The sequence below is a fragment of the Mycteria americana genome, chromosome 3, assembly GCF_035582795.1.
Source record: "Mycteria americana isolate JAX WOST 10 ecotype Jacksonville Zoo and Gardens chromosome 3, USCA_MyAme_1.0, whole genome shotgun sequence".
Classification (NCBI taxonomy): Eukaryota; Metazoa; Chordata; class Aves; order Ciconiiformes; family Ciconiidae; genus Mycteria; species Mycteria americana.
This window is the reverse complement of record NC_134367.1, coordinates 124145675-124159603: the sequence shown is the minus strand read 5'-3', so window position 1 is coordinate 124159603 and position 13929 is coordinate 124145675. Positions and strand designations below refer to the sequence as shown.

Sequence of the window (13929 nt, the reverse complement as noted above, 5' to 3'; positions counted from 1 at the left end):
AAGTATGTTACAGCAAAAATGAAGTTTAATGGCACACAGCAATTGCCAAGATTTTTAATCAATTCTTTGCAGCCTGGGTCCTTAAATGTTTAACAATGGCGGCATAATATAGAGAAGATTAGCTCAGAACACAAAAGGAAATTCCCTAGTGAAGTTAGCAACATGGAAAGGATGTTTTTTCCCCTTCAGGACTGTCTCTACAATGCTACTGCATTTTTACACTAATTTCAATTCGAGTTTCAGTACTGCTTAAATTAAACCACCAAAACAAAACATAACTGCAAACGAACATATTTGCTCGCATCCCCCTACATCTTTAAAGGTATGAAACGGAAGACAGGAAAATTACTAGGAGATCATCAAATTACAGGCTCCCCTTTCACACCAACACAGGCTCCTCTTTGGAAGAAAAACAACATATTGTGAGGTTCCTAAAAATGCCACAGCTGTTTGCAAATTTTACGTGCTTTTTTATGTCTCCATTGAATATGTAATTTCTTTAAGATGTGGTATGTTTTCTCAGAAGAATGTTGACTTTTCTGAACCCTTGTGGTTCTTCAATAAAACAAAAGGGTTTTCTGGTGCTGATTTGGCCCATCTAGGACCATCAAACACCATGATGGACTTCAGGGGCACAGGTAAGACACGAGGCCAGACAACATATCAGTTTTTAAAAGCTGTGTTCAGTACACTTCAGGTCCTTGGTCTTATTTTACGCTTATTTTATACAGCAGAGCACATCAACAGCGTCTCCAGCAATTAACAGAGTTACACTGGTGGGAGCAAAGGAGGATCAAAACAAGTTGCTACAGCAATTGCAGAGGAACCAGAGAGGGTACAGGACTGGAGGCAGAGGGGTTTGTGACAAATTGGGAAAAGGAGAGAAATGACGAGCAGACACATATTTGCAAGGATGGGAACGTAGAGATGACTGCTGTGACCACTGCTGAACGTCTAAAGACAAAGGCATCCCTCCCATGAGAAAGGGCTACAAGTGCACCCCTTCTGCGCCTGCTGAGCTTCATCATCTGCTCGAAGAGCCAAAATTATTAAATTGCGTATGTGATCAAAAGCTGCTACGCGAATTTGAATATTGGCAACACGCAAACGTGGGATGAAAATCGGTTGTTAGCTTACATAACGTAGCTCCATTAAGGTCATGATAACATCAACAACATTTGTCAGCAACGTTTGGCACTTGCCGGTTCCTCCCGGGATTCATTGTGGCAGGTTTGTGTTCATTTCCACACACACGTGGCTCTGTGCTTACGACGGAGGTGAGCCAAAGACCTGCCTTGAGTCCAGGGAGCAGAGGGCGGGATGTCTGGGGGGCTGGCGCTCCCCTGCAAGCTCACCCCACAGCCCCGGGCCAGCGTTGGCTCCTCTGCAGACAAGCTTTGCCCCCGCGGTGTTGGGCACTGCAGCTGTGCATCTCAGCCACCACGCCGGGCGCCGGTGCGTCCCCAGACCGCTGACCGCCCTCCATATGAGGACAACGTCTGCTCATCCTCGTGCGCGCGCCGGCTGGGGTATGAATATTGCATTGGGTTCACTGAAGAGTGCTTAAATACAGCCAGCAACTGTGCGTAATCTCCTAAGGAGGGGGAACGAGGCTGCCTGACTTCACCCGCTGATGCTTGCAGGGATGCCACCCGGCACTCGGCTGTACCACAAGGTGAGGGAGCAAACCAGCGAGGAGCTACCTGATGGGGCTGCCGCAGCGCATCCAGAAACCGCAGGTAAAGTGCCAAAAAAGGAGAGGAGCAAGAGATCTGAGACCTGCACCCGGCACAGCACCCTGTGGTCAGAGACGAGTCTCAGTGCTGCGTACGCAGTGCAGGACGGGCTGGGGTGCGACAGGGCCATGGCGAGGGTCAGGGCTGCTGAGCACAGGCTGTAAACCGGGGCACCCCACGCTTGCAATAATTCATTTCACGTTGCCTTTCCTGATGATGGGACCGTAAAACAGCAGTGGCGTTTCTCACAGGGATCACTAATTATTCATTATTGGTTGTATTTGTCTTATCTCAGTATCTCTAAGCCCTGAGGAGCAGGACTCTGTTATGTTACACTCCTCTAAAAACAAATCGGAGTATTATCCCAGCTGCAAGGAGCTTACAGTCTGCGGGGTGAGACGCTGCCCAAATACCTTAATGCCTTGGAGCAAGGATGAGTTTTGCTATCAGGTGCGTTCCTCCTAAAGTACAAACCAATGCTTTAATCGGCAAATACACAACTGAAATGCAAAGCGAGTATAAAGCTCAACATCCTCCAAGAGATGCAGAGGGAAAGCTCTGCGCAGTGCTGGCACCGGGTGTCCCTGGCTGACGTGCTGTGGTGAACGGCACAAAGAAGAAAACATCACACTTTCTCACTTTCTTCTGGAGACATCAACCAGGGGACGTGGCCCTGAGGATCCCGGTAAGTTCACAACATAAGTAATTTCTACACAGCTTTCTGGTTAAGGGTCTCAAAGCCTCCTTCTCATGAGATAAGCATTTTTATTAACTGAGTATTTTCATTCCCACTCCTCGTGCATCTGAGTTGCCACTGCACAATGTTCTTACTCTTCTGCCACCCTCTGCGGCAAGGTGTCCCGGGCCAAGACTGGTCCCTGCACAGCGACCTTGGTGCCACTAGTGCTCAGGGGAAAAATCCTGACAAGACTCCAAGGTTATTTTTACAACCATGCCATTTACCTCAATAGTATACACATGTGCAGGTGAAAAAACATTTTAAAGACGTTTTCCACTACATCAAGACACAGAAGTAGTAAGCAAAGCTTAGAGAGCGAAGAAATGAACTGACATCGCTCTTAAAAACAGCTATGAACCAAGGACAAAGGATCCTCAAAGTCAGTTTTCAGCTTCTTCAATCTGTTTTTGCATTTGCATGATTGTGGTAGGGAGCGAAACGCTTCCTCCTTCCCTCCTGTGGTCCCCAAGAGGACGGGATTTCATCTAAAAGGAAGGACGAGCACTCACGCCACCAGCCTGGACAGGAGGGTCTCTTCACCACGTTTACCACCAGCAGTGGACAAGACGCTGGCACGCACACTACTTTTTTGGTGACACTCTTTCAAGTGAAAGGAGAGGAAAGATGCTGACAGAAGACCAGAGCAAAGCTGGAGCAGCTCTGACTCGCCTGAGAAGCTGCTGGGCTGAGGCTGGACCAGGCTGGAGGAGCAGAGAACAATCGGAGACATTCACCGCCGTCGAAACACCCAGCTCTAAAACAGGTTGGTCACGGTGTAAAGTATTTGTCTGACAGTATGTGTAAACATAATTCAAAACACAACACAAGTCCCTTCTAACCTCATCCCTTCTGCAAGTCTGTGACTATCACAGGATTTCTCCTCCTGTTGTGTCCCCGAGTGCATCCTCCCTACCCCTAAGGCCGGCACACTCAGTGCAGACAGTAACCGTGTTCCATGGGGGAGTAAGGCCTGGCTTGAAGGGCTCACGGCATTTTTGCTTTTAAACTTAGGTAGGGGCCTGGCCCTGTAGCTATGTAAATCACAATCTGTAAAACAAAACCCAGGGGGTTACCAGGACAAAGGAGGCCAGTGGCACATGCCAAATTCTGAAGAAGTTGACCTTATGAACACAATTAAGCCGCCAAATTCTGAAGAAGTTGACCTTATGAACACAATTAAGCCACCACATTGGGCATGTCATGCTTTGATATCAGAGGCAACATCAGAAAGTGTCCCTGGGATTGCAGGAAGCCTCTCCCAGCAGCCGAGAGGGCTGCACAGCCCCACGATCTTCCTGCTTGCAAGGGGTTGGAAAGGTGCTTGTAGCTCTGCCGCATCATGGAGGTGGTGTCTGATGACAGAGCATATTCCTGCCACATCCTAAGCCTGCTCTAGGAGGGCACCGAGGCCCCTAATTAAGCCAGTGCCGTGCTCTGCGAGCAGGCATGGTGCCACACCAGCAGATGTGCTCAGCCAAGCCCCACAGCAGCTCCGGGGGCTCTTGCCCACCAGCAGGCAGCAAGAGTCTGGGGTTAAGAAGATTTCATGTCTCTACTCCACCTTGGAGCTCAGTTGTACTGGGGAAAAAGCAACAAAGCCAAATGCAGCCCGGGATGGTGACAGTCTGGCTGTAGGGCAAGAGGCAGCTCGCTCTGCATCAGTCTCACTGGAGCTGGCTGCACACGTGGGGATGCGCTGGAGCCCCCAGCGCCTGGACAAAGTCCTCCAGCCACAAAGGCATTTAAATAAAACTGACCCAACAGCTCGGGATTGCTGTCCAGAGGTGTATTTATCGTACCTTGGCTTGTGAGGAGGAATGCTGGGATGCCGTTTTGTCCATCCCTTGCTCTTCACCATACCCTGGACCTGTGAGAAGGAGTGCTGGGATGCCGTTTTGTCCATCCCTTGCTCTTCACCATACCCTGGACCTGTGAGGAGGAACGCTGGGATGCCATTTTGTCCATCCCTTGCTCTTCACCATACCCTGGACCTCTGAGGAGGAACGCTGGGATGCTGTTTTGTCCATCCCTTGCTCTTCACCATACCCTGGACCTGTGAGAAGGAGTGCTGGGATGCTGTTTTGTCCATCCCTTGCTCTTCACCATACCCTGGACCTGTGCTGGCACATGAATTCCCTACCAAGGCACTGAAGAAGTGGGAAACATTTGGTGCTGCAAGAGAAAAGGAGAAACATCAAAACCTACATCTTGGTGAAACCCATCTGATGATGCCTCCTCGCTCCCCGATTAACCCGCATCCCTGGAATGGCAGCTTCATTTTGCCCATCTCTCACTCGCTCGGTTTTTCTCCCGTATTGCTTTTCCCCCGTGCTCTTCCTTCCATTTAACCTGTTCACACTGTTTTAAAGTTAGTATCAGAGAACAGATTTAAATTAATATTTAAGTAGAAAAAAGCCATTTTGAAACAAACCAAAACATTTTTAAGTGACAAAATTCCACTTTTCTTCATCCCCAACTACTTGCCAATTGCATACTGAACGTGAATATTTTCAGTGTCTCCCCCTGCTTCCCCCCAGAATCCCCCCCCGGGGGGAAAAAAAAGAAGTCTGTCTGCTTGTATTGCTTATTTTAACATCATCTCATTTATGTCTGTAGCATCACCAACTACAGTGCCTGGCACACGGGAGCAGCATTACACCGCAGCTGTGGTCTGCCCCAGGGACATGCGGGGACATCCCAGCCATGTACAGACAGAACCTAAAAGGCCAGATTGGTCCAGAGCAGCTAAAACCCCCAAAGAAAACCTGAAAACCAGCTGAATCTCCCCAGACACATTATTTTCTCTTTGGCTGCCTCCTCCTGACATATTCGCACGTGCCTCGAGCCCCAGGGTGGGCTTTTGCGGGAGCTCGGGGCACGTTTCAGCAGGTGGATGCTCCTTCCTCCTCATGGAGCCGAAACCTTCTTTCTGCATTCATTTCTCCCACCGCTAATAGCTTTTTTTATTTAAACAAATCCTCAGTTATGCATTCTAACGACGAGCGATGATTCATGAGCAACAGATGTCGGCGCCGGCGCTAACAGAGCAGCATTACTCGCTGCATAGTTTCAGGTGCCAAAATAACATTTATTAACCATCTCTACTGAGGCCTCGGGAGCTTAAAGGTAGGTTTTACTGCTGGCACACCAAAAGGAGAAACAAAAAAAAAAAAACCCCAACCAGTGGAGGTATCATTAATAAAGCATTTGCAAAATATACATCAAAGCTTAACTTCCCCCCGATGCAGAAAAGAATAGAGAAGGGTGGGGTTTTTTGTAATTTGATTTGTTTAGATTTGAAGACTGTTATTATGAGACTCAAGATACTTTTAAATCAATAAGAAATGCTTTGGTGCTTTTTATTTATTCATTTTAAAGCAATTCTAAAGGTATAATGAAAGGTTTTAATCTTATTTCAGAGATGTAATTAAAAAAATCTCAGCTTCTAAGAAGGTCAATATGGCTTGCTAAACAACATTGATTTTTGGAATATTACTGATGCACATAGTGATTTTTTTTTTTAAGATAACTTCCATCCCTTCAAGAACTGTGTCAGATATAATTTGATTGGTAAATACCTACTCTAAATTAAACTGGCACAGTAATTACAGGTGCCTCATCACAAGTTATTGGAAAATTATTCAAAATGTTGAAGCAAGTCTGAGGACAACATAACAAATTTTCCTCTACTTCACGTTTTGAACTAGACGTTTGTTTGAGAGGGTTAATGGGGACAGGAGGTCCCTGAAGTGAAAACTCGGTCCTACTGCATTTCAAGGGACTTTGAACATTGATTTGTACAGGACAAGGATTTCAACTCTGGTTTTTAAATCAAGCTCTTTTACCAAAGTGGGAGTTTCTTGGCTGCAAATTGGGGCTGATAATATGTTGTCTGTCTCGTATAGCATTACTGTACTTAATTAATGCTTAGCAAGCACTTTGAAAGCTTTAATTGAAAGGGTCAGGGTGTTTTAATTAATCATCATTGTATTGCCCACAGAGAATACCAAGCTTGGACGGGGACCACCATATGGATTTAGATGTCTGATAAATCTGCCCCATTGATTTCGGTTTTCCTTAGCAGGCAAACAACTGGGGATTAGTTTTCTGCGGGGTGCAGGGACAAGCTTGCGGCCGGTGCACAAGGCTCACTCAAAAGGGCCCCTTGGATATCATTCAAACTCCTTTAATTTCAGCCTGCTTTGGTCTACGGGTGGCGACAGAGGGTCTGACTTGACTAAGCCCCGCTTTACAACCAGAACCAGCAATTTTCCAGCGGTAGGGCAAGCCTGCCAATGCAGGAGCCTGCCTATTGCATCTCTCCCTCAGCCCTTTCATTTTATGGCTCATTTAAACAATTCCACATACTTATTTCATGGGAAACACAGTCACGGCTGTACCTTTGAGGGGAAGGAGAGATAAAAGCGTCGTTCCCACCGAGGTGAGTGATTTCCAACAGCAGAGCAGCCCTCGCGCAACAGGGACACCTTGTTAGCAGCTTCCATTAAAGAATAAAACCCGGCTTTCGTTCCCTTCTGTGATCCCATGCCGACGGATATGGATCGGAAACGGTTTTATTTACTCATGGTAGATAACACATACGGCTGCAACAATCCTAAAATAATCATCTGCCCCAAAAGGATACGGCCTTCAAGAATGCTGCCTGAGAGATGAAGCCGAGCTGCTGTACACGAGCATCACCCCCCTGTTTTCGAGGGACAAGTCTGCTTTCAGCTCTCCTAGCATGACCAAGGATTACCAAGGATGCTCTATTAGCTTAAGGAGTAGACACAAAGGGATTCATTCCAGTGCCACATCTAGGTAAATTCATGGCCATAACCCTCATTTTACAAAGGTGTTAACAAGCACTGAATCAGGCTAAAAAGCTATTCTTGTAGCTATACACAGCAAATGAGATGCCAATTATTGCTCCAATTTTCCAGCCGAACATAGCCGCTTTGTTGGGTTTCAGTGAAGCTATGCTGATTTTTCTTTTTACATCGTTTTATTCAGCACACAAGCGACAACGGCTCCGAAGACAACTCCCAGCACGCTTGCAAACATTTGGGTTTTGTCCTGCAAATATTTCCTGGATGCCGTGTCCGGAGGAGGGAACAGTTCTTTGCCTGAAAAAGGCTTGCAGGAGAGAAGGGACAGACTCAGGAGCAGACACGTGTGCACATGGGTCCTCTCTTCTGGGCTCCACCAAGACATCCCACGATGGGGATACTTGGAGTCCCTGGAGCTGGGGACTTGAACGGGGCTTTCCCAAAGGAGCACCCGACACTGGGGTTACTGCCGGGCTGATGGGCACCTGCTTACACTCTCACCCCTCCAAACACGTTTGCTTTGGAAGCCCCCATGCCTGCCTTCCCTGCGCACCCAAAAGCTGCGCAGTGCCCAGGGTCTCATCCGCAGCCCCCGAGGGACCCCATGTCACGCTGAGCCCGGCCACGAGCCACCCGTGACGGACCCATCCGCACATCAGCACCAGGGGAGCACCCACGTGGGACGGCTTTGCGGAAGCTGCTATTCCTGCAAGAAACCAACAACAGCCTTTACTGCCAAGAGCGAAATGAAATCATCGCTCGAGACGCACAGGAGATGAGACTGTGGGATCGCCCCAGGGCCAGTGAACCTCCGCGGACGTGCAGCTGTGTGCCATCCCTCTCCTACATGCAGCCTCGAAGCAAGGCCTGGGGCAGAGTTTGAGTGTGGCATTTCAGAGTCAAAAATTATTCCCCCTCTCCAGCCAAACGCTGGCAAATATTAGAGAAGCATCAGAGATGTTGTTTTGCTGCAAATGGAAACCGCTAATAGCTGTGCGCTCTTTGAGGTTCATGAGGGGCAGGTGAAGTGCATCAGAAACAAAAAAAAAGGTAGTACACATTGTCTAACTCCCTGACATTCCCACAATAAATACGAAATAATTCATATCCCACTCATACATGCATAAAGACGTAAAATGTAGCTTGTTATTTAGCATTTCAGCCCACTGTACAAGCACCTGTCAATTTGAATTAGAGAATCTCCATGAAGTGTCCAGCAGGAATTTAGGAGAAAAACCACCGATATCTGGTTTTAGCTCATAGAGGGAAAAAAATTTTGTCACAGTTTGTACGATGCTACTCTCTGCTCATAAAAGGTGAACGTTTTTAACCACCCTAAATACTAAGTCTCAACCAGAGGGATGCACATAGGAGTATCGGGTGCATGCACACACATCTGGTCCTGGTGCTCATCCCAGGGAGAAAAGGTTATTCCCCTCTCACATACCAAACTGGATCCATCCTCGTTAATGGAAGAGGGATGAATTAACCTTTGATTAACTTAAAGATTTGAGGCGTAACTTAGGGTATGGCTGTGAGAAGTAGCACTGCATCAGACAAATGGTTTCCACGCCACCCTGAGATACCTGCAACTGTCCTTCACTGCTGCGTACGCTGGACCTCGAGTTCCCGTTTTCCCCCACAAGTGCTCGGGTGCCTTAAGATTATAATCTGCATCACTCCAGCTAACAGATATTGGATAACAGAGAAGGGCTCCGGGAGCAAAGCCAAGCGCTGTGTGATGTGATGAGGGCAGAATCGGGGTTACCTGCACGTGCCCCCCTTTCCCGAGGGGCTGGATGGAGTAGCTCTGGGAAGAGGAGAAAATAGGACCAGCACACGAGACTGACACGGCAAGGGAAAGCACTACTTCTACAGGGCAAACCTAGTCCTAGGTTTACCTAGTAATTACACTCGTTTTTTATTCTAACTGTTGAGCCTTTCATTCATATTGAGAAAGCTTTCTGTCAAACAGTTTGCAGCACTTTTTTTTTCTCTTTTTGATAAATGAGTTCAAAGAAAACTTAATCTTTTAAAAGACGGTTAATTCCCTAATTAAGCATTCGTCTCCCTCTCTCATCAGTAACACCGAAAACATATCAAGACAAATTACCCATACGCAGATGCCTGGCAATGGCATTTTTTCTTCCTAAATCCCCTGGACAAATCCAGTTAACTGCAGCACAAGGTATGAGAGAGAACACCTGAGCCCCCTCCTGACTTGCAGTGGGGAGCAGAGATGTCTGTTCTCTTCGCAAAGTTTTCCATCTGCTCCCTTTGATCACAGAGAGAAGACAGAGAGAGAAACGCGTAGTGAAGATGAACTGTAACTTACATCCTTGCATGAGGCTCCACTTCCAAATTAGGGGAAAAAAGGAGAAAAAAAAGTAGGACTGCACACCCGAAGTACAGTTTGGTGTGGCAAGCAGATGCCCCGGCGGGGCGGAGGGATGCAGGCCAGCCTGGGCGCCCGGTGGCTCGGTGCTGGAGGAGGGAAGAGCTTGGGTGGTTTGGGTTTTCCCTTGCCTCAGTTTTGGTTTATAGCAGGCAGGGGTTGCTCCTGTCCTATATGCAAGATTGGGAGAATAAACGAGGCTGAATCCAGGGATAAAGTACTTTTTGTAGGCCACAGGCTACCTAAGAAACCCCACTCTCATTTACTTTTGCTGCATAATTGATTTGAGTGAGATGCTTCATACAACCAGAAACATGCCATTTGGTTTTGAGACTTTGGGAAACGTCATGAAAAATATTCACCAGAACTGGAAGCCTGATGCTGCCGGGCAAAGGCTCCCGTCCGATCCCTCCCGGCTGGCCATTCCCAGGCCATTACTCAGTGAAGGCGAGGGGAGAAGCCGCTGCCCAGCCACGACCAGGGTTTGGGGTTTCTCCAGTGAGGCAAGCGCTCAGGGCCATGGAGGCTCTTTCTGCACCTCCTAACCCTCAAGAGGTCCCTCACACGCCTTGCAGTGGCCAGAGAAGGCCACCCTGGGTGCTCATAATACACCCCAAATGCCCCAGCCCCGCTCACTGCATCAGGGCAACGTGCTTGCCTTGCCGTCACAAAACGGAGTGCTGTGCGTGGGGATCGGGTCCTGGATTGCCAAGGAAACACTCTGTCATCAGCCTGCAAATCCTTCCCAGCAACACTTTTATATCCCAAGCCACGTTTTTGTTTAGCACCAAGAACAAACCCCCCTCCCAGCCACCGTTCCCCACTGCAGAAGCCAAAGTTCAGCCAAAGGGCCATAAGATACAGCTACACAACAGAGGAAACAACACAAAGGAGTATGTTTCAGCAACACGATAGTCAGTGAATACTCTCTAATTATGCCGACAAAAGATACAAAAAGCACATACCAGCTGACACTTGGCTGCGTCTCCACTGTGCTAACTGGCTGCAATTAATGAGGCAGCAGCACTGAAGCTAGAAAGAGCCCAAGCCAGAAAGAAACCTCACGGATTAATTAAAAATTAAGAGAGACTCAGAAGACCTCCCCCCACTCCTTCCACTCTGCAGCCAGCCTTGGAAAAGCTTGCCAGGAGAGGGGCAGGAGAAATCTGAAAGGAAAGCAAGCCCCAAAATTCAAAGTGATGCTTCAAAACTGGCCGGAGAACTTGCAGGTTGTCCATCAACCTCATGTAAATCATAAAACCCAGTGGCAGGTGGCCAGTGATGGCCTGAAAATGAATAGCGCATCCGCGCTGTTAACATCGTAGGAGACAACTTGCATAGATTTATGCTCTGCTAATGTTCGCAAGGTGTTGCAAAACTGTGAGGATAGATAATACCTTTGATGAGCCGAGAGCTGGAGCAGGGTGGGACCTGCACCGCGAGTAGGAAGGATCCGTAAGGGAGAAGTGGCACACAGCCAGCATAGCTTCCCAGCTTCAGCAAAACCCTCATCCTGCGAGAAGCAAACCCTTGGCCAGCAGCTAGGATACAGAGGAGGATGAGCAGCCTAAGCTCAGCTCTGATTCTTATCAAGTCCTTTACTGAATCAAACCCCAAAAAACCCATAAACCAGAAAGGAACATAACATAAATGGGATTGAACTGCCACACAAATTGTCTCCAAGAAAATATTTGGGTCTGATCCAAGGCTCAGCAGTCAGCGGTCATCTTTTCACTGTTTCTAACGGCCTTTGGATCTCATCACTGTATAACATATCTTGTTCATTTCTTGCCAACGTAGAAAGCTATAAAAAAGCCAAGAGAAATTCATTAGTTTTAGACAACAATAGGGCAGTAATGCTCACCAACTTCACAGCTGTTGTGGAGACTAGTAGTATTTTCAGTGCATTAGAAGATATAAACCATGTTTTAACTACAAAGTACTATCAGTAAAAAGACTCAGACATCAGAAAGCATTTGCACTTGCATTACTCTAATCTCTTTCAGCTCAAACATTAACATTCCAACTTCCTTAGTATGTCGGATTCATACAGGAGTCATACATAGGTATATATGTGAATACATATGTACAAAAATATACATAATACAAAAGAAACTAAAATCCTAGCCAACTAGTCAAAGCTCTTCTGCATTAAAAGACAATGGCTTGATTTCCTCCTCAATTTGCACTAGCACAAATGCAGTTACTAATCACCCACTCATTGAGTGAGCCCTGATTGCGTATTGAGTGTACCTCATTGCCTGTCCCAGGATATCCATGTCACACAAATTCAGGTGCGTGTGTGTGCGCCTGGGGGCAGGAAGGCATCCAGATGGGAGCAGAACTAAATAATGGTTTCATCTCCTGCCTCTTTTTCCTCTTTCACAGCGTTGGCACCACCACACAGCCTCACAGCTCTGTGCTCTGTCCCGTATCAGGCTTGGGAAGATGGAGAAGAGCAGTTTGGGGTGCAGCAGGAACACAAGAAGGGTAACCACCCATCGCTGGGTCACTTCAGCCCATGCAGCTGTTGCCACGCACAAAGAGGCTCTGCAAGGGGGATATATGCTGTGTGTGTTGGCTGATGTACACCTCAGATAGGTAAAACTAAAGGGTCACTAAGGTAAGCATTAACGTCCCCATCGCCCGCAGTAAGATGCCCTGCAAACCCTTGGCAGTGGGAGATCTCCAGGCTGGTGGGGCAGCAGATCTGGAACATGGCACTACTGACTCGCTTGACGGGCAGCCTGCGGTGCAAGAGCTCTGGCTGCCACAGAAATGATGGACCAGCATCTTTCTTCAACATACTTGGGCTGGAAAAAAAGCAAATTCTGACGTTAGTGTTCATTTATTCATAAGTGGGTCAAAATTCATCCCCTGTATGGGTTGACCATGCAGTCCACTTTCACCCAGTACGCACCATTTCAGCTTATCCCACCTATTTTATTAACAGAGTTAGTATAAAGATTTACACAATCTTTAGAAGGCTTTCTGCCACAAACTTAATTTGCCTTCTGTGTCACTCATGGGAAATCAAGGACTGAGATAGAACTGAGATAATCAATGAAGTTCACGGGAGTTCCTGAATCAAAAAAAAGTCTTGAGAGAACAGAGTTTCTGTGTCAGGATGCACTTAGGTGTTAATTCAGGCAAATAGATTATTTTCTTCAACCGCGCTAACCCACACGCTCAGTGATAATAACCTTCATGTTAGATTGCTTTGACCCATCACCACTGCTCAGGATTTGGAGAACGATAGATTCCAGTCCTGGCTTTTTGCCACATCAAATAAAATGAAAAAGCAATTTATACAGCCTCTTGGAGGAAAATGACAGCGCTCAAAGGAAAGGTGCTCAAGATATAATTTAATTTAGGTGTGATGAGCTTCACACATCTCTCCTGGGTAAATCAGTCAATGAAGTTTCCATCTCATCCATTAGATGGGTTAGACTGTTTTAAACTTTTTTTAAAAAACTCTTCCAGAGCAGGCCAGGAGATAAGGTCAAAGATATTAATAAAGATGGTTAAAACAACGCAACACCTAAAAAAATTGAGGTACCATCAGCCTGGGGCACATACAGAGGGAATCTGTACCGGAGACCAACCGAGATTTCCAAAGAGCTGAGAGGTGCCGTTGATGCAAGGGAGCTGGAGGTGGGCTCCATCACCACCCCCAGGATCTGCTCCCCTTTTGCTGACTCTCTACTGGATGCCACTTCATGCTTTCATAGCCTTCATCAGCTTGGTGCAGCACTGTTTCACATAACCATGGGATCTGGAAGCAAATGTGCACAACAGGCATGTGGGGAACAGGCCAGAGTTGCATAAGAAGGTACCTAAAAGCCAAGGTGAAGCAGTGACTCTAGATCTCGTATTCATAGATGTTGCAAAGATATTGCTGTCAGCTGCAGGCTTTTATATACTAAAGCACTTCTGGTCGGCACAGGGACAGTGGCCAACTCCGTGAACAGGAGAAAGGACACAAAATGCATGGGGTAAAACAACAACAGACACCGTTAACATCTCTTTCTTCAGGGTTAGAGCAGTAGACTACAAATAAAATATATTTTGTTTGTATTTAAGTCCCCATCCACCATTCCTGCTTCCTCCTGCTGGCCCCTCCAACACGAATGCTGCCTTTCCTCAGGGTGAAGTTCAGTATAAACCTGTATCCTTATAGGGACCAGTGTCTTAACAGGGGGCAGAAAAAAGCATCCCAGCAAAGCCCAC

The 13929-nt window shown here is 47.2% G+C and overlaps 1 long non-coding RNA gene across 1 annotated transcript in view; it reads right to left on the bottom strand.

Moving 5' to 3' along the window:
* The window catches only part of LOC142407408 (uncharacterized), a 36413-nt gene that overhangs the window by 6699 nt on the left and 15785 nt on the right, over positions 1–13929 (bottom strand). Inside the window, exons 5-7 of the long non-coding RNA XR_012774933.1 lie at positions 13305–13474; positions 6876–12512; positions 4275–4647 (exon numbers count right to left, since the gene is read on the bottom strand). This is a non-coding gene — a long non-coding RNA (uncharacterized LOC142407408). The remainder of the gene's footprint in view (positions 1–4274; positions 4648–6875; positions 12513–13304; positions 13475–13929) is intronic.